This window comes from Elephas maximus, chromosome 16 (assembly GCF_024166365.1).
Source record: "Elephas maximus indicus isolate mEleMax1 chromosome 16, mEleMax1 primary haplotype, whole genome shotgun sequence".
Lineage (NCBI taxonomy): Eukaryota > Metazoa > Chordata > Mammalia > Proboscidea > Elephantidae > Elephas > Elephas maximus.
The window spans coordinates 31,210,651-31,230,584 of record NC_064834.1 but is presented as its reverse complement, the minus strand read 5'-3'; positions in this window follow the sequence as shown (position 1 = coordinate 31,230,584).

The window sequence follows — 19,934 nt, the reverse complement described above, 5'->3', positions numbered from 1 at the left end:
TCAAAATTAAACTGGGACTACTGGAAATCTCAATATCTATAGATTAAGAAGTGATGAGTCCCTGTCCCAAAATATTGGCGGAAGGATCATATTGCAAGGCTCAAACGAACTAACAAGTCAATAAACAATATTAAGAAGGCAGATACAATAAGTCTTGTTAACTTACTTTTTTTTTTTAATTGTGCTTTAGGTGAAATCTTACAGCACAAATTAGTTTCTTATTCAAAAACGTATACACAAATTGTTTTGTGACATTTGTTGCAATCCCGGCAATGTATCAGCACTCTCCTTCTTTCCCTTTCCACTTTGGGTTCTTCATGGTCATTCATCCAGTTTTCCTGTGCCTTCCTGCCTTCTCATCTTTGTTTTTGGGCAGAACTTGTCCATTTGGTCTCGCATACTTGGTTGAACTGAGAAGTATGTTCCTCATGTGTGCTATTGTTCGTTGTATACGCCTGTCTAATCTTTGACTTAAAGATGAACTTCTGGAGTGGCTTCAGTTCTGAGTTAGCAGGGGTGCCTGGGGGCCGTAGTCTTGGGGGTTCCTCCAGTCTCTGTCAGACCAATAAGTTTGGTCTTTTTGTGTGTGTGTGAATTTTGATTTTGTTGTACTTTGTTCTCCCACTCTGTCTGGGACCCTCTATTGTGAGCCCTGTCAGAGCTGTCTGTTGGTAGTGGTAGCCAAGCACCATCTAGTTCTTCTAGGTTAAGGCTGATGGAAGTTGTGGTGCATGTGATTCATCAATCCTTTAGACTAAGATTTTCCTCATGTCTTTAGTTTTTATCATTCTCCTCTGCTACGAACGTGGTAGGACCAATAGATGTATCTTATATGGCTGCTTGCCAGCTTTTAAGACCTCAGTCACTACTCACCAAGATAGAATGTACAATGTTTTCTTTATGAACTGTTATGCCAACTGACCTAGATGTCCCCCAAGACAATGGTCCCCAGACCTCAGTCCCAGTAACTTGGCCCCTCAAGGTGTTTGGCTGTGTCTAGGAAGCTTCTATGGCTTTGCACTGGTCAAGTTGTGCTGACTTCCACTATATTGTGTGTTGTCTTTCCCTTCATCAAAGTGAACACTTGTCTACTGTCTGTTGTTGCTGTTGTTAGGTTCCATTGAGTCAGTTCCAACTCATAGCAACCCTATGTGCAATAGTAAGGAACACTGCCCGGTCCTGCGCCCTTCACAATTGTTGTTATGCTTGAGCCCATTTTTGCAGACACCGTGTCAATCCATCTTGTTGAGGGTCCTCCTCTTTTTCACTAACCTTTGAATTTACCAAGTAAGATGTCTTTCTCCAGGGACAGATCCCTCCTGATAACATGTCCAAAGTATGTGAGACAAAGCTTTGCCACCCTAGCTTCTCAGGAGCATTCTGGCTGTATTTCTTCCAAGATAGATTTTTTTGTTCTTTTGGCAGTTCATGGTATATTTGATGTTCTTTGCCAAAACTGTAATTCAAAGCCGTCAATTCTTCTTTGGTCTTCCTTATTCATTGTCCAGCTTTCACACGCATATGAGGTGTTTGAAAACACCATGGCTTTGGTTAGGCACACCTTAGTCTTCAAGGTGACATCTTTGTTTTTGACACTGTAAAGAGGTCTTTTGCAGCAGATTTGCCCAATACAATCCATCGTTTTATTTCCTGACTGCTGCTTTCATGGGTGTTGATTGTGGTCGAGTAAAATGAAATCCTTGACAACTTCAGTCTTTTCTCCGTTTATCATGATGTAACTTATTGGTCCAGTTGTGAGGATTTTTGTTTTCTTTATATTAAGGCATGATCCATACTGAAGGCTGTAGTCTTTGATCTTCATCAGTAAGTGCTTCAAGTCCTCTTCACTTTGAGCAATGAAAGTTGTGTCATCTGTATACGGCAGGTTGTTAATAAGTCTTCCTCCAATATTCTTGCCCCACTCTTCCTCATACAGCCCAGGCAGGTTCTTGGATTTTTTGCTCAGCATACAGATTGAATAAGTATGGTAAAATGATACAACCCTAATGCTCACCTTTCCTGACTTTAAGCCATGTGGTATGTCCTTGTCTACCACCTGGTTAGTGATTTTTGTTCTCCAACCCTCTCCTCCCTCGTAACTGTCAATTTTTTTTTCTGTGTATAAATAATTTCTTGGGTTTTTATAATAGTGGTCTCATACAATATTTGACCTTTTGTGATTGACTTATTTTACTCAGCATAATGCCCTCCAGATCCATCCATGTTGTGTGTTGTTTTGCAGATTTATCATTGTTCTTTACTGTTGGATAGTGTTTCATTTTGTGTATGTACCATAGTTTGGTTACTCGTCTTTTTGGTATTGTGACTAATGCTGCAATAAACATGAGTATGCATATGTTTATTCCTGTCACAGCTCTTATTTCTGTAGGATATGTTCCTAGGAATGGGATTTCTGGATCCTATGGTGTTTCTACTTCTAGCCTTTTAAGAGTGTGCCAAATCATTTTCCATAGTGGTTGTACCACTTTGCATTCCCACCAGCAGTGTGTAAGAGTTCCAATCTCCCCGCAACCTCTCCAACATTTGTTATTTCTGTTTTTTTGATTCATGCCAGTAACGTCAGGGTGAGATGAAATCTCACTGTAGTTTTGATTTGCATTTCTCTAATAGCTAGTTATCACAAGCATTTTCTCATGTGTCTGTTAGCTGCCTGAATGTCTTTGGTGAAGTGTGTGTTCCTATCCTTTGCCTAGTTAACTTGTTTTTAATATATAGGAAAGGTGATTCAGAGATATCACTGAAGTTTTCTACTTAATGAAATATGAGAATAGTGGGTCCATGATAAGATTTTTCATCTGCATTATCCAGTCCTTCCCACAGAAACTCTTTGAGGTAGATACAAGAACTTCCATTTTGTTGAAAAGGAAAACTGCTGCTTAGATAAGCTAAGCACTTTTTCCAAATTCATATAGAGAATAAATGACTGAGCAAAGATTAAAACTCAGCCTTGTGTACTTCCAGAGAGTATACTCTTTGTTGTCACTATGTGAGTTGCCTACTAACAGAGAAGAGAATGGAAGAAGTTTCAGATTCAACATATATTTCCAAACTATGCTGGCACTGGGAAAGGCACAAGCCATAAATTACACATTATAAAGCCAAACACCTTATATTCCCACCAGCACATATTATCTACCATTTTATCCCTTACAGATATAAGGCCATGTTTTAAAGTCTACATTGAAGTGAGATTAGGCCATGTGACTGAATTCTGGTCAATGTTATATAACCGGTAGTTATGTGGTAAAGCAATGTGTCTTCTTTAGTCTCTTTCTCCATCACCCAGCTGAATGGAGAGGACTCAGTTCATAAAGGATGACACTACCACACTCTGTGAGAACTCTGGGTCTCTGAGTGATCAAGTGGAAGACAGATTAAATATTGTATTTATTTATCTACCTATTAAACACTTATATGATAGTAATGACATGTATGACATTTTTCTAAGTGCTTACATGCAACAATTAATTTAATCTTCACCAGAACTACAAGCTACGTGTCATTATTACCCCCACTTACAGATGAGGAAATTAAAACACAATTTAGAGAATTTCCATATGGTTACTCAGCTAGACATTGACAGAGTTGGAATTTGAACCCAGGCAGTCTGGATCTCCACTCTGTGATATTAAAGACGGGGATGGTAAAAATTCATGTACAGCGATGTTGCTTGCAAGATTGTTCATAAGGGTTGACAAATAGAAACATTGAGAAAGACTGAATAAATCATGGTGTATTCATACCAAGAGATATTCTACAATCATTAAAATAAATGAAATGGATATATAGAGATTTCCACAAAATATTGTTTTGATTTCATTTTTATAAAGTTAACAATGACCAAAAAACCCTCACTCTATTTTTTATATGTATATTCTACTTATATGCAGACATATATAGACTATATACCTGTTGCTGTCATGTTGATCCCAACTCATAGTGACCCTCTAGAAAAGTAGAACTGCCCCATAGAGTTTCCAAGGCTGTAATCTTTATGGAAATTGGCTGCCACATTTTCTCCCACAGAATGGCTAATGGGTTAGAACTGCCAATTTTTTGCGTAGCAGCCAAGGGTTTAACCATTGTGCCAGCGGTGATCCTTATATAGACTATATACATATATGTTTATATATACTATATACATATGTATTAAATCTATTTATATAGATAGTTTTCTAAATACAAAGAAATACGATTTGCTCTCTTGACCTTGTATAAAGTGAGAAATATGGAGGAGGGAAAAGCAAAACAAAATGTAATGACTAAAATGATTTTTTAATCACATTTGCCTACTTGTATAATAGTATATTTATGTCATGTGTATTCATATAAATATTTAACCAGTGTACTTTTAAAATTAAAATGACAGGTATCAGATAAGAATTAGCCCAGTGATGAAAGCTGCAAATTTGCTAATATTATGCACTATATCATAATATGTAATAAAATATTTTACCTTTTACTATCATAACTCCTGGCATCAAAATTCAAAGAAGAGAATTCTTTTAGTTGGAAAATACTATAAGAATCCATCTGGAAGTTGGAACGGGAGACTTCCAGACCTTCTTATCAGTAGATGCCAAGGTAATGAGGAAGCTTCATTGTTCTTGTGACTAATCTGGGATGTAGGTAATAAGGAACTAATGGAAAGGGTTTATGAGGAGATAGCAAAGTGAGATGGTGGGACATTAAGTTCTACCATGTGACTCCACCCTCTGGCCCTAGAATAATAATTAAGGCTATTAAGAGGCACACCCCCTAAGGTCAATTTAGATATCAAAAAATAGCTCCTTATTTTACACTAAGGGCTTTGAAACTTAAACGGCATTCTGGCATTATACAATTACTCACAGCCCATATATTTGGTATAGGTGTTTTCTTTAACATGTAGCTGTCATAAAACAAGATCAAATATACAAAGAAACAAAACTCTTAATTTCACCAGCAGCCTGGGTTGGTTGGTTGGTTGGCTTGATTTTTTTTTTTTTTTAAGGGCACTGAAAGTGCTTTGCTGAATCCTGAAGGAAGTAGTATTGCATGGACAGGATATTATGATTTTGATTTTATCCTCACTTTATGTTTTTGTGAGAGTTTTCTCAGGTCTTAACTTTAAAAAAAAAAAAAAATTTTTTTTTTTTTTTCCTAACTTTAGGGACATAAGAACAAACTTGGGAATTATTTAACATGAATATTGCGAATGGTTAAGTGCTCGACTAATACCTGAAAGGTTAGCAGTTTGTACTCACCCAGAGTTGACAGGCCTGGAGGTATACTTCCAAATGGTCTGGAAAACCCAATGGAGCAGCTCTACTCTGCACAAGTGTGGCCTCCGTGAGTTGGAATCGACTGAACGGCAACTAACAACTTGATAACATGAACTTGTACTGAACCCAATAGAAAGAGATGCTGGCCTGAGACACAAAATTACCTATAAAACAACTTGGAACTGCGAGCTTGATTTAACATTTTAGACCTAAAGGTTGGGATCTCATGAGATAAACGGTGAAGTATTTCCGGTCCTGACCATTAATAAAAAAGAGAAACTAGGCCAGCATCCCTTTCTAGTCTTGTTCTGAGAACAATTCTTATAAAGTAATATTAGCTAAAACTAAATGAAGAGCTCACAAAGCCAACAATTTCAGTCTCTAGGGCTTTGTGAGCTTTAATTAGCACAGTTCAAAGAAATAAGATTTCTATTTTATGAAAAAACAATTATTACGCTTGTTGGGTACAGATTAAGCGTCCTCATAATTAACCTTTCAGTTACTCTCCTATCACTGCCTTCTTAAAGACTACAAATACCACTGCTATGACGCTCTTTCTACCAAAGAAAGAACTATATAAATAACTATAAAAAATGATCTTCAAGGAAATAGATTAGCATCTCTCAGAGTTTAGAAGCTCACCAGATTTCCAAGATAAAATATTGTATCCAGTTGAAAGAGAATTCGAATTATAAAAATCTTAGAATATACAGGTTTCATGTTCTTTATAAAATTTAAATGTTAAGATTCTTAAATTCTTAGGAACTATAATTACCTCATATATATGTGGAAGCAGAACAATCAATAAGAATCCTGAAGAACTGATGCCTTTGAATTATGGTGTTGGTGAAGAATATTGATTATACATGGACTGTCAGAAAAATGAACAAATCTGTCTTGAAAGTACAGCCAGAATGAAGGAAGGATGGCAAGAATTTGTCTCAAATACTTTGGACATGTTATCAGGAGGAAATAGTCCTCGGAGAAGGACATCATGCTTGGTAAAGTAGATGGTCAGCAAAAAAGAAGACCCTTGACAAGATGGGTTCATCCAGTGGCAGGAACAATATGCTCAAGCGTAACAATAATTATGAGAATGGCAATGTTTCATTCTGTTGTATGTAGGGTCACTATGAGTCAGAGTCGACTCGATGGCACCTAACAACAGCAACATGATTGGTTGAGTTATTGTATTTCTGCAGTCTATAATAAAATTACAGAGGAAATTATGACAAATGGATGCATTTAGCCCCCAAATTTTCATTTTGTTTATCATAAACATTGACAAACTTCTAGTCTGGAATATCAAATTAGTTATCTTTCAAAATAAGTGTATTCCTTCTAAATGAAATGTTATTTTAAAAATTAAAAGTGAATTAGACATTCGAGGTTGTTATTTTTTCATAGATTCCTGGTTCAGAGCAGGCATGAGCCTATTTATTTTGTTTAAGCTGCCATTAGGTGCCTGACCTATAATCAAAGACTATAATGATTAAGGATAATTATCCATACAAATTTAGCTTTGCATACTTTTACATTTATGTAATCTAAAAACTGTCTATAAATTGATTTATGTTAACATGGCATTTAAAAAGATAACCTAATTTTTTAATTTAAATTTTTATTGAGATAACTGAAGATCCACATACAGTCATAACAAATAATACAGAGATCCCATGTACTTTTTGCCCAGTTTTCCCCAGTGGTGGCGCCTTGCAAAACTACAGCACAATAAAGCCAGGATATTGACAGTGGTACAATCCACTGATGTTAGTCAGATTTTCACAGTTTTATGTTTGTATCTGTATTTAGTTCTAAACAATTTTGTTTATATGCAGTTCCTGTGGAAACCCTGGTGGCGTAGTGGTTAAAAACTATGGCTGTAACCAAAAGGGCAACAGTTCAAATCCACCAGGTGCTCCTTGGAAACTCTATGGGGCAGTTTTACTCTGTCCTATAGGGTCACTATGAGTTGGAATCGACTTGATGGGGACCGTTTTTTTTTTTTTTTTTTTGGCAGTTCTTATATCCAGTACCACAAACAAGATACAGAAGAGTTTTATTCCCGTATGCGTCCCTCAGATTGAATCCTTTTTAACCCCACCCTCATTCCTCAGGTCCACTTTCCACTTCACCCCACCCTCACCAACATTCTGTTCTTTGCTTCTAAAATTTTGTCTAGCTGATCTAATTTTGAGGAAGTATTTTTTAAAGTATTGTCACTTGCATACAATTAGATCTTTGTCTTCACTCAATCCAAACAGAACACAAATATAACTCAAAATGAATGATCATTATGACAGAAAAAAAGCTTCCTGTGTGGAACCTCATTTCTGACTCTGTGAAACCTCACAGGAGGTTTTAAATATGTTTGTCGTTGGAAATCCTTTGATATAGTGTATTGTCTTTGTAGCATAGTCAGAAAGGGTAATATGACAAAGAAAACTTTATTTCTGTCAAAACGTTGTCTGCTACCAGCTCTATGTTAGCCTTTTACAGTTTTATGATAGATACTATTAGCTGCAATGTCTATTTTTCTTATGATCTCATTTAAACAATGTGGGACAAGAAATCAAGCTCTGTAGCACCCATAGATCTTGAACTAGGCAATGCCTTTCCAAAAATAAGAATAATTTCTGAGTTAAGGTTTTATTTCTTTCACATATGTATTAAACATAATCATTACTAGAACCTACAAGATTTAATGACCAAACAATATCAATAACAACACCTCATAGGAAATAAATTCATTTTTGGTTAAATTAGAACTATTTCCTGGTGACATTATCTACATGCTTATTGAAAATTAGGTTTTTGTTTTCATAAAAATAATAAGAGAATCATTAGACTACTAAAGCTCTAGGTAACTGAAGTTAAAATTTGCTAGATAATTTTCAGTGCTGTGGGTTTCTTTTCCTAATACAAAAAGGGAGGAGGCTTAGAATTAATGTGTTAGATAGATAGATGGATCAATAGATGGATCGATAGATTGATCAACAGATCGATTGGTAGGTAGGTAGAGAGAAAGGAAGAACGAGAGAAAGAAAGGAAGGAAGGGAGGGAGGGAGGAAAGGAGAAAGGGAGGGAGGGAGGAAGGAAAGAAAGAGAGAATGAGAGAGAGAAAGAGAGAGAGGGAGGGAGGGAGGAAAGAAAGAGAGAGAGAAAGAGAGAAAGAAAAAAGAGAGAAAGGAAGGAAGGAAGGAAGGAAGGAAGGAAGGAAGGAAGGAAGGAAGGAAGGAAGGAAGGAAGGAAGGAAGGAAGGAAGGAAGGAAGGAAGGAAGGAAGGAAGGAAGGAAGGAAGGAAGGAAGGAAGGAAGGAAGGAAGGAAGGAAGGAAGGAAGGAAGGAAGGAAGGAAGGAAGGAAGGAAGGACAAATGAGTCACCTTTGTTCAAGGTTAAGCTGTAACCATGAGATATTTTAAAAAATGAGAGAAAAAGTAGATCTTACTCTTACCGTATTTTACAGAGAAGGGAAGTGGGAGATAAAGGAAGAAAGATCATAGGACCCACGGAGCACACTTTTTTGCTACTTACTCTTGTATCAGACATCACTCTTTTATTGTTTTCTACCCAAATTGGTTCTTGCTTTTTAAGGGAGTAGAATTCCTCTGTGAGAAAGAATTGCAAGACCTAGATCCAATCATGTAGTAATATCTGTTATCAAAGTTAAATGGCTGAGAGGCTTCTACCTATTTTCGGTAATACAAGGTGCCAGAGAGGCCAAATTACTTTTGTGCTGTTAGAGCACAGAAGGAAATTTTAGATCATATATCTTGTGATTTTTATTCTTGTTCTTTGGTTACCAGAAATCAGTTGTGTTTTGGACTTTATCAGTCTTCCCTGAACCACCAATTCTCACTACAAATTATACCTGTTTATGATTGTTTTTGAATTCTGAAGCGATATTTGAAATTATAAGGCAAAGGCAGATAAATAATCTAGTTTTTATATTCTGGTTACTTTATTCAGAAAAATTACATTGGTTATCTTAACAAGTTATCTTTATTGATAAATATTCCTCTGACTCTGTTCACTAAAGTTAATAGCAATAATTTAAAAAAAGGAAAATAATTTAAAAAATCTTTTCTGAACATGTACAGCTATTACAGATGAAATATAGACTAAAAACAAGACTAAAAAATTTTTTTTCCTCCTTTTTGGAAGAGGAGTATAACTGAGGATAACAGAGGCTGATATTTATTGGAATTTTTACATTTATCTCCCAATACTAGTACCTGACAAGACAAATCTGAAAATATAAAATAAATATTTTAATATTTCATCTGAACATGGCAACGGTGTTCATGTTTATTGGTGTGATTAATAACGGTCATTTTTACTTTGTGCATAGATGACTTCTTTGTAGATAAGAACTCTTTATTCCTCTTTTTATTTATTTGTTTGTTTATTTATTTATTCTAAAACAGTTGAAATGCAGACACCATAACACTTCCTCTAGGAAAGTCCTAAGAACAAGGACATTGTCCTACATAGTGAAAATGCAACTTTCACAATTAATACAATCAAAAATTATTTCATGACCCATCGAACATAGAGCTCATTTTCAGGTTTCCCCCATTGTCTTCAAAAAGCCATCTATCTAATCTATCTATCTATGTCTATCTATCTATCATCTACCTACCTACCTAGCCATTGTTTTTAGCTCCAGGGCATGATCAAAATATCTGCATTGCTTTGTCTTCTTAGATTCTCTCTCTTAAATTTAACATAACTTTTCTCCCTTTTCATTTTTTGTTGTTTCAATATATTAGTTTAGCTCTTTTTTTTTTAAGTTCCAGGCCACTAGTTGCCTTGTAGAATGTTCCACATTCTAAATTTGTCTAAATGTTTCTTATGATTCATTCAGGTTAAATTTTTTTTTGCAAGAATATTAAACCGGTGATGTTTGTAGTTCACATTCTACCACATTAGAAGGCATGCAATATCAAATAGTCTCACTGATGTCAATGTTAATTTTGATGAGTTTGTTAAGATGGCAAACTTCAGGTCCCTCCATTTTAAAAGTGTATTTCTTTTATGAGTGATGTGTAATGTAATCTTTTGAGATCATGTCATTCGCTTATCTTCAATACAGGTTTTATTTTTTTAATTAATTATACAAGATACAGAATGAATTCTGTCAATTTTATTCTTTTATGTTTTAGTTCTACTTTCTTTGGTATTTCTTTGTTAAATGTCATCCATTCCACTCTCTCTGTTCTCTTTCGGAAGCTCTTCTTTATAAGTTCTTGAGTATTTCTATTCTTATCCTTGTTTACTTTCAACTCTTTCCTTTCCTTCTCCTTTTGGAAAATTTCTACATTTCTTTGATCTTTAAAACTCAATTATTATTATTTTAAATTTTGAGTGTTTTATTTTTTCATTTCCAAACCTTCTTTCTTGTTTTGATTGTTCTATCTTATGACATTGTTTTCTAGTGTTAAAGATACAACTTTTTTTTTTTTAATCTCTCTAAGAGTTGTAATAATGTGTATATAGGTTATGTGTTTGTTCTCATTATTATCCATGTTTCTTCTGGATCCCTACACTATAGTGCAATACAGTGTAGTGGTTAGTGCCAAATATGCTTAAGTCTCATTGCCTAGGTTTCAGTCCAATTACTTGAGTACTCTTGAACTAGTTACTTAGCACTTCTTTGCTTCATCTGTAAAATTGGGATAATACTAGTATGCATCTCATATAATTGTTTTGGGAAGTTAACATATTTAAGCATTTACAATGTTGCCTGGAACATTAAAAATAGCATTACAACTATGACCATTATTAAAATATGTACTCAACTGTCTGTTCATATTTAAGATTAAGGCACTAAAATGCTAATTGGGAACTGTTTTATATGGTTTAAACTTGTAGGAAAAGTTGATAGGGAAAGAACAGTTCATTGGTAGACAAAGACAGGTTAACATGTGGAGGTCTTTTTTCTGGTGCTATTCTCTGTGCTGACAGTGGAAGAAGCTCCTTGATTAGAACTTGATCCTATTCTCTATGATAAGCCCCCTTGTCAATTGCTGTCAATTTAAAGCTAGAAGTGATTTTAATGTTGGCATTAATTAGTTAAGATTTTTCCATGCCTAGTGGTATAACCACTAAACCAGAACCCAGCGACTCGATGGCACTGGGTTCTGGTTTAGTGGTTAATATATCTATATTAGCAGCATTGTCTGCTTTTGTTGGTGATAATAAATACCATTTGGAAATTATTCCTAACAAGTCTGGCTTGGTAAGAATGGATGCAACTCGCCTGCATGAGTTTGTATGTCACATATGAAAAATGCCTTGTCATACTTACAATTAATTTTCTTGTTCTTACGATCATTACACTACCTGCACTGAGGTAAGGAATTAGACGTGGAAGTAATCTGTAAAGTATTATCTTATTTTCAGAGAACTGTGGGCTTGATTATTTTGTTTTCTAGTATGGTGGTAATATAACTATATCACACGCCTCTAATCTGGTTTTCACAAACTGACTTTTGGTAGTGGGTTGTAAGGCATTGATAAGACAATGAATTATAAAATAAAGAATCAATAATTGAATATACTTAATATAATAAATAACAAATCAATATGTTATTTGTATTCTGTAAAAATTCCTTCATATATTCCATTTCCTGCAAATACTTTCTATTTGTAATGTCTCAGTGCTACAAGTATTTTTGTGTCTCTCTTTAAGAAAGAAGAGAGAATTAAATTCCTTTTTTGCATAATGCAGTCAGGGAGATGTCTCGACTTGGTTCTCATCTTAACTTTTTTTGTAATAGTTTTGTGGTTCAGATCAGATCACCCAGCCTATTTTAACCTCAGCCTTCTGGCCAGTAAGCTAAAGAATAGGGTTCTACACTTCTTCTTACAGCCTTTTCAGAGCTAAAATCCTGCAACCCCAAGAACTTTGAACTTAAACCGTATTCAAGGATTGTAGATTTACTTTCTGAGCCCACTGTATACCGTTAGATCGCCCTTAAGGAGTTTCAGCAAATGTAATCTTCAATAATCTTCTACCTTAGTCTCTGAAATAGAAGCAATTATAGTTAGATATTTGTAATCACTGAAGCTTTCAAGATTCATTTGCAGCAAAGTGGAAGTCATTACTTTCTTTAATCAGCAAACTAACTTAACCGACTCTAATGCGACCTGCAAATCTAAAGAGAAATAAAAAATAGCTTGATAAATGCTAGATTATAATTAATAAATAAATCATTAAGGGAAGTTTTATGAACCCAGAAACTAGAGAACCAGAGAGAATTCCTAGATAATGAAGAATAATAATGTATAATCCCTTGAAATATTGTAGGGTCTAAAATAAATAAATGTGACAACCCTTCTATGCTCTGGTTTTCTGTAACCAGATACCTGGCATTTGTAAAGTGGTTACAGTATTTAATGCACTTTTCTATACATTTTCTCACTTAATTTCCTCTTCAAATCTAAGGGAAGTGAATAATCATGCTAGCACCTATTCTGAACACTTAAAATATGATAGCTATTTTCTTGCTTATTTTATTTAAGCCTCATAAATCTTGTGAAAAGGGCACCAGAATTATAGCAAAAGCTCCTCTCTGGAATCCTCATTCTTTAGCTCCGTTAAAACCACTTCCAGAGCAGTTCTTTTTCAAAAACTAAGGCTTCTACTGCACTAATAAATGAACAAATGCACACATATTCAGACATAGCAAAACACGATCCATTTCAATTACAAAGTCTGTCTCTCCATCCTAGCACTACGTCTAACAGAACTGGCTTCATGGAGGTGGAAAATGATCCTCTGGGAGGGAATCTGTAATGACTCTCAGCATAGCAACGTGATGACCAGAATTGCTTGATAGCTCACATTTTCATTGACAGGCACGGTTGATTTAAATCTTGCCAACTTTCAAAAACCAGATATTCCACCAGAATATAAATTCTATAAGGATAGGTTTCCTGGTGATTTTAGTTCACTGCTTTATCGCCAGTACCTCAAACAGTATCTTCCACAGAAGGTATACGGTGCATCTTTCTTAAATAAACGAATAAACAAATTTCCAAGAGCCCTCACTACAATCATGCATTTTATGTTGATAAAACTCACTATAAACCCCAAAGTTGGATGCATATTTTTGTATCATATATGGGGGCTCCATTATAAACCGTCATAGATAAAATGGAAGCTCTCAAACCTTGTGCACAAAATAAAGAATGCGACAATTTACTGCAAATAACCACATCCTACACAGCTTCTCACTACATTGACCGCCTAGCTTTGAAAGTATATACCCAGTTGTAGATGGCAGAGAAAGGTTCTGCCTGTGTGAAAAGGGCACTAAACCAAACAAAACCCAAATCATTGCCATTGAGTTGATTCTGATTCACAGTGACCCTATAGCACAGAGTAAAACTGCCCTATAGGGTTTCCAAGAAGCGCTGGTTCATTCAAACTGCTGACCTTTTTGATTAGCAGCGGAACTCTTAACCACTGCGCCACCAGGGCTCCTAAATGGGCACTAAAAAAAAAAAAAAACTAGAATTAGTAAATCCCTACAGTTTCAAATGAGCGTTTTGCATGATTAATCCTATGCTAAGAAAGCAAGAAGATAGGGAGAACAATGAGTTTTGATGATTGACAGCTTTAATTGTATTTTTTATAATTTCTGGAGAACCTAAGATATTTTTCCTTTATGATGTGTTAGCAGATCCTATTTCCAAATTAGTTTTACACTGCCCTAGAGAAAACACAGCGGCTGCAACAATGGGCTCAGGCATAACGACGACTGTAAGGATGGCGCAGGACCGGGCAGTGATCTTGGCAGTGTTTGGCAGCATTTGGTTCTGTGGTACATAGGGTCACTATGAGTCGGAGCCCGCCCGATGGACCTTAACAACAACAACAACAGAGAAAACAAACTTTAATTCGACCAGGAATATTAAAAGACTTTTAGAGGGGCAAAAAGATTATTTGATTTCCCAATTCCATTTGTCAGGTAGTTTTCATGCATGGCAGCTCACCTGCATTATGCTGATAAAATGGAAAAAAAAAGAAGTGGGGAATTGTGATTAGGAGTTTTTTACTGGGTCAAGACTAGAAGAGGCTAACATCACCTCTGCTCAGATTTTATTGGCCAAAAATCAGTCACATGGTAACATTAGTAACAAGGAGTGCTGGGAAATGTAGTCTTTCAGTTATGCCAGGAGGAAGAAAAATTAGGTTTCGTAAACAGTCACTGGGGATAAGGTTAAGTTATCCTTAAAAACTTTCTTAATGAATACATGAAAAAATTAATGAATGGGGTTAGAAAATGAAATGTAAAATTTAAAATGATTTTGTTTTCTCATATTTGACTCAGTGAGTTTTGTATTTTCTTCATAACATATCCCACCTGGCATACTTGTTCTTCCCATTATCCTTTCTTCCTTCCTTCCTTTATCCTCTCATTAGCATGGAATTCCACATATATCTATTAAACAATTAATCAGTGGCAACCCTACAAGTTCTATACAGGAAGAGTATAGTGGTGGCAGTCTGACCGGAAGAGGAGCTGCTGGGCTTTTCCTGAACTCTCATATAGTGTAATTGCATTGTTTCATTTTATTATATCATTATTTGAAGTTAACTGCTGAGTAAGGGGACTGATGGGATTTGAGGAGAGAGTTGGTTAAAAGTCTCCAAGTCTCCTATTTGCCCTCATTTTTATTCCGTTTACTAATAAAAAAAAAAAAAGTTTTTTTTTTTTTTTTTTTTTTTTTTTACTAATACGGCAGGCACACTGTAATTCATAGGCTCATTCCAGACTCTTAATAATTTGCTCAAACTTTCCCTTTCTTTTGGACCTTTAAACCTTATTGTTTCTTGGTACAGTTTGCATTTGGCAGATGTTTATCAATCAGAAGGCTAAGTCTTAAATACCGATGTATGTTGCAGGATGCTTTACTTTCTACATTGGCATTTTCTTTGCTTCTTATACGTTCAATTACATTAATGACTAACAGAAGGTGTTATATCCTATTCATATTTTTGTATCTTTGTATTGTTTATGATGTTCAAGCTAACAATTGAGGCAGAGAGGAGAAGAGTGATGGAAACTGCCAGCAGGGTTTACATATTAGCTTTTTACCCTAGCCATTATTTTTTTCATGTATTTATTAAGAACCTACTTAAAGAGAACTTCAGATACTGTGAAAGCATCCAGAGAGTCAATGAACAATAAGGTGCAGAAGTTGCCTTCTAACAGCTCACGGTCTAAATGAAATAGAAGCATAAAACAACAATTACAATGATGTATGGAGTGCCCTTTTAAACAATAGCCCAAAGAATATGACAGTGATGAAGAGACTTATCAGGCATGTAGTTACTCTGATATATTTTAGTTTTAGAAATAAGCCTGTTTTTGTTATTTTCGGAGCTTTTTACCAAATTACAATAGCCACAATGAATGGATTACATATGTTCTAGTGTCTGCCAGGCGCTCCTTGGAAACTCTATCAGGCATCTCTATTCTGTCCTATACGGTCTCTACGAGTCGGAATCGACTCCACGGCAGTGGGTTAAGTGGGTGAATAATGTAACTGCTAACTTTGTTGGTAAAATTAACTAATCATGCAAAGACGGTAAAGTCATGTTGAGAGTATAAATATGCTAAATCACATTAGCATCATTAAAGTCATTTAATTCAAATTATTATAAAAAAGTATAAATACTTGATACTTCCAAAGTTCATTACAAATTTCATCAGTTGTCATTTCGTTCTTTGTGAGAAATTTCTTTGACTTCTCACTGCAGAATAAATAATTCTATGTGCTTAAGAGTACCCCCTTAAAAGAAGTAATAGTAGAAGTAATAGTAGGTTAGACGCTGGTAAATTATGAATTTGTTGTTGTGAAGAACTTTTTGGGATGGTAAGTTAGGATGCCATGTTATTAAACTGAAGGGAGGCTAATATTATAGCCCACAGTTGAAAGTGTGTGGGGAAACAACCTAGTTACTGCACAAGATGCCATGACTGATAGTCATGAAGGAAATACTGCCAGGTTGTTGTGGTTGTATAGAGATGGCAGCGCATTGTATGTGAGTTTCAAGAAACTCTGAAATGTGCCTTCATGGGGTCCAGTCCTAGGACAGAGCCAAAACCGAAGGGATAAAAGCTATAATGAGCAACTCCAAATTAAGTTATGATCATGTAAAGTAGAACATCAACATAAATGATTCTGTTGCAGTTAAGGAAAGGGATACACGAATGCTACAGGGAATCAATGAAACACTCATATTTGATAAGCTGTCCCATCTAAAGAAAAGCTAATTCTATGTATGGCAAACAGGTGCCAGGCTAAAAATTACAAAGCTTTAATTTTTTTTTCCTATTATAGTTGACTAAGCTATTCAAATATATGATTTATGTCTACAAGCTCATATATCCATTTAGCTATCCCCACGGATTTTTTTTTTATCATAATGTGATCTTTTTAATGCTTTTAGATCTTTAAATGATTGCCATAGTTCTCTAATAAATACTGTTTATTCATTAAAATTTAATACTTTATAATGTCTACAAGTCTCCAATTTAAAAATCCATTCTACTATTATGAAACCTGAGCTATTGTTATAATTTTAATTAATATATACTGATTGATACAACATAAGTATAGTACTAAATTTGAGGAATGATTATTCAATTCAAAATAGTGAACTATTTTTAGAACTGTGTTTCTTAATGACACAAGAGGCAGTTGAGGACTTTTGTCATTTTTGCAAATAATGCCTTAAAGATAGCTGATGTGAAATTACTGAGGGACGGTGTGCTTGAAGATCTTAAAGATACTAAATATTTTCTGGGCTATGCATAGTGTTATCAATGCTACCACCAACTTTTTCTTGAGTACATTATTTTTTGAGAGATTCTTTACCTACTGATACTGGAAAAGAAATTCATCACAACGTAGGTCTAAATATCAGCCAACCTAGTTAAAAAGCTATAACAGTATAATAAAAATGATCATAAGCATGACTATAGGCAATGTGCAAACCAGTTGCACTAGGGAAAAAAGCTCAGAGCAGCTAGAGTCCTGCTAGTGATACCTGTAAGGGAAGCGTCCCAGAGGAGGTAGGATAAGAGCCAGAATAAACAAGTCTGTCTGGGAAGAAGCATAGCCAGAGTACTCCTTGGAAGCAAGAATGACGAGAGTTTGTCTCACATACTTTAGACATGTTATCATGTGGGACCAGTCCCTGAAGAAGGACTTCATGCTTGGTAGGGTAGAAGGTCAGCAAAAAAGAGAAGACCCTTGATGAGATGGATTGACACAGTGTCTGCAACGGTGGGCTCAAGCACGGCAACACCTGTAAGGATGGTACAGGGCCAGGCACTGTTTTGTTCTGTTGCACCTAGTGCCACTACATGTCAGAACAGACTCAACAGCACCTAACAACAACAACAACCTCTAGATCATATGAAATATCCGAGTAATAAGCACCTAAGATTATTCGAAAAGTGGACTGCAGTTGAACCTTTTACACTTTTATAATTCAAAGGCTCCACTTTTGGATCCAGCTAGAAGTAAAAGGATGGCCAAAATTCTGTGGGAATAGAGTAGGTATTCTTTGCATGAGTTGCCTATAGTTTCCAATGATATCTCATAACTTTTCAAGTTAAAATGATCTTTAAACATCATCTAAAATACAGGTTTATTTTAACATGAAAATTTAAGGCTTTTTGCAGCATACACAATTAGGAGTAGGGTTGAAAGTCCCAGAGATCTTCTAAAACATCCTCATCTTCCCTGAACATTGCTGCTCAAACTGATTCCTATTCTAAAATATATCCTTCTTGCACTTGCATAATGCCAGTGGAGGGTTACATATTCCAATGGAAAGGGAAATATTGTTCAACAGTTGCACAACAAAAAATACCTACAAGTGTCCTATAAGCAAATAAATGTTTTGAATATGATTAGTCATCATGGTAAAGCAAATTAAAATGATAACAGTTCACAACTTTTAGAAAGGGAGATATTAAAAAAAAAGCCAACAACTCTAAGTTCTGAAGAACATGGGTTCCAAGTGAGTTTCTTAGACATTCCTGGATGGAGCTTAAAATGATAAAACAACCTTGGAGACCTGTTTGATGTTTTCTTATAAAATTAAACATATGTGTACTCTGTGACCCTGAGAACTACTAATAAACTTTTGTCTCTATGCATTTGCCCTTTTCAGATATCTCATGTAAGTGGGATCCTACAACATTTGCCCTTTTCTGTCTGACTTATTTCACTTAGCATGTTTCATGGTTTGTCCATGTCATAGCCTGGATCAGAACTTCATTTCTATTTATGGCTGAATAATTTTTCATTGAATGTATATACCACATTTTATTTGTCCATTCATCTGTCGATGGACACTTAGGTTATTTCCACCTTTTGTTAATAATGCTAAAGTGAATGTTCGTGTACAAGTATCTATTTGCGTTCCTGCTTTCAAGTCTTTTGGCTATACCTAGGAGTACAATTACCCTGGTAGTATAGTAGTTAAGAGCTGTTTGAATCCACCAGTGGCTCCTTAGAAGATCTATGGGGCAGTTCTACTCTGTCCTACAGGTTTGCTATGAGTGAGAATTGACTCAACAGCACTGGGTTTATGTTAATTCTATGTTTAACATTTTGGGGAACAGCCCAACTGTTTTCCACAGTGGCTGCAACATTTTATATTCCCACTCTTTCCCAACTTTTCCTCATCCTAACCAACTTGTTGATTTCCTCTTTTTTCTGAAAATAGTCATCCTAGATAGAAAGTGGGTGTGATTCCAACTCATAACAACTCTATAGGACAGAGTAGAACTGCTCCAGAGGATTTCCAAGGAATGGCTGGTGGATTGGGAAACTTATTTAGCAGCCGTAGCTCTTAACCACTGCATCACCAGGTCTCTATGAGTGCGAAGCAACTCGAAGGCAATGGGCTTGGTTTTTTCGGTAGTGTGTGTGAAGTTGTATCTCACTGTGGTTTTGATTTGCCTTTTCCTAATGATTAATGATATGAGTTGGAATTGACTAAATGGCAACAGGGTAACGATTAATGATGTTGAGTATCTATTCATGTGCTTATTCGTCATTTGCATATCTTCTTTGGAGAAATATCTATTCCAGTCTTTTGCCTATTTTTTTTTTTTATTGTGCTTTAGGTGAAAGTTTACAGCTCAAGTTAATTTCTCATACAAAATTTATACACATATTGTTATGTGACACTAGTGGCAATCCCTATAATGTGACAGCACACTCCCCCTTTCCGCCTTGGAGTTCCTGTGTCCTTTCAACCAGCTCCTGTCCCTTTCTGCCTTCTCATCATGCCTCCACACAGGAGCCGCCCATTTGACCTCCTGTATCTGCTTGAACTAAGAATCACACTCCTACCAAGTATTATTTTATGTTTTACAGTCCAGTCTAATCTTTGTCTGAAGAGTGGACTTCGGGAATGGTCTCACCTCTGGGTTAACAGAGCATTTAGGGGCCATAGCTTTGAGGGTTCCTTCAGTCTCAGTCAGACCATCAAGTCTGGTCTTTTTATGTGAATTTGAGTTCTGCACCACATTTTTCTCCTGCTCTGTCAGGGACTCTCTGTTGTGTTCCCTGTCAGTTACCCATTTTTTAGTTGGGTTGTTTTTCTTTTTG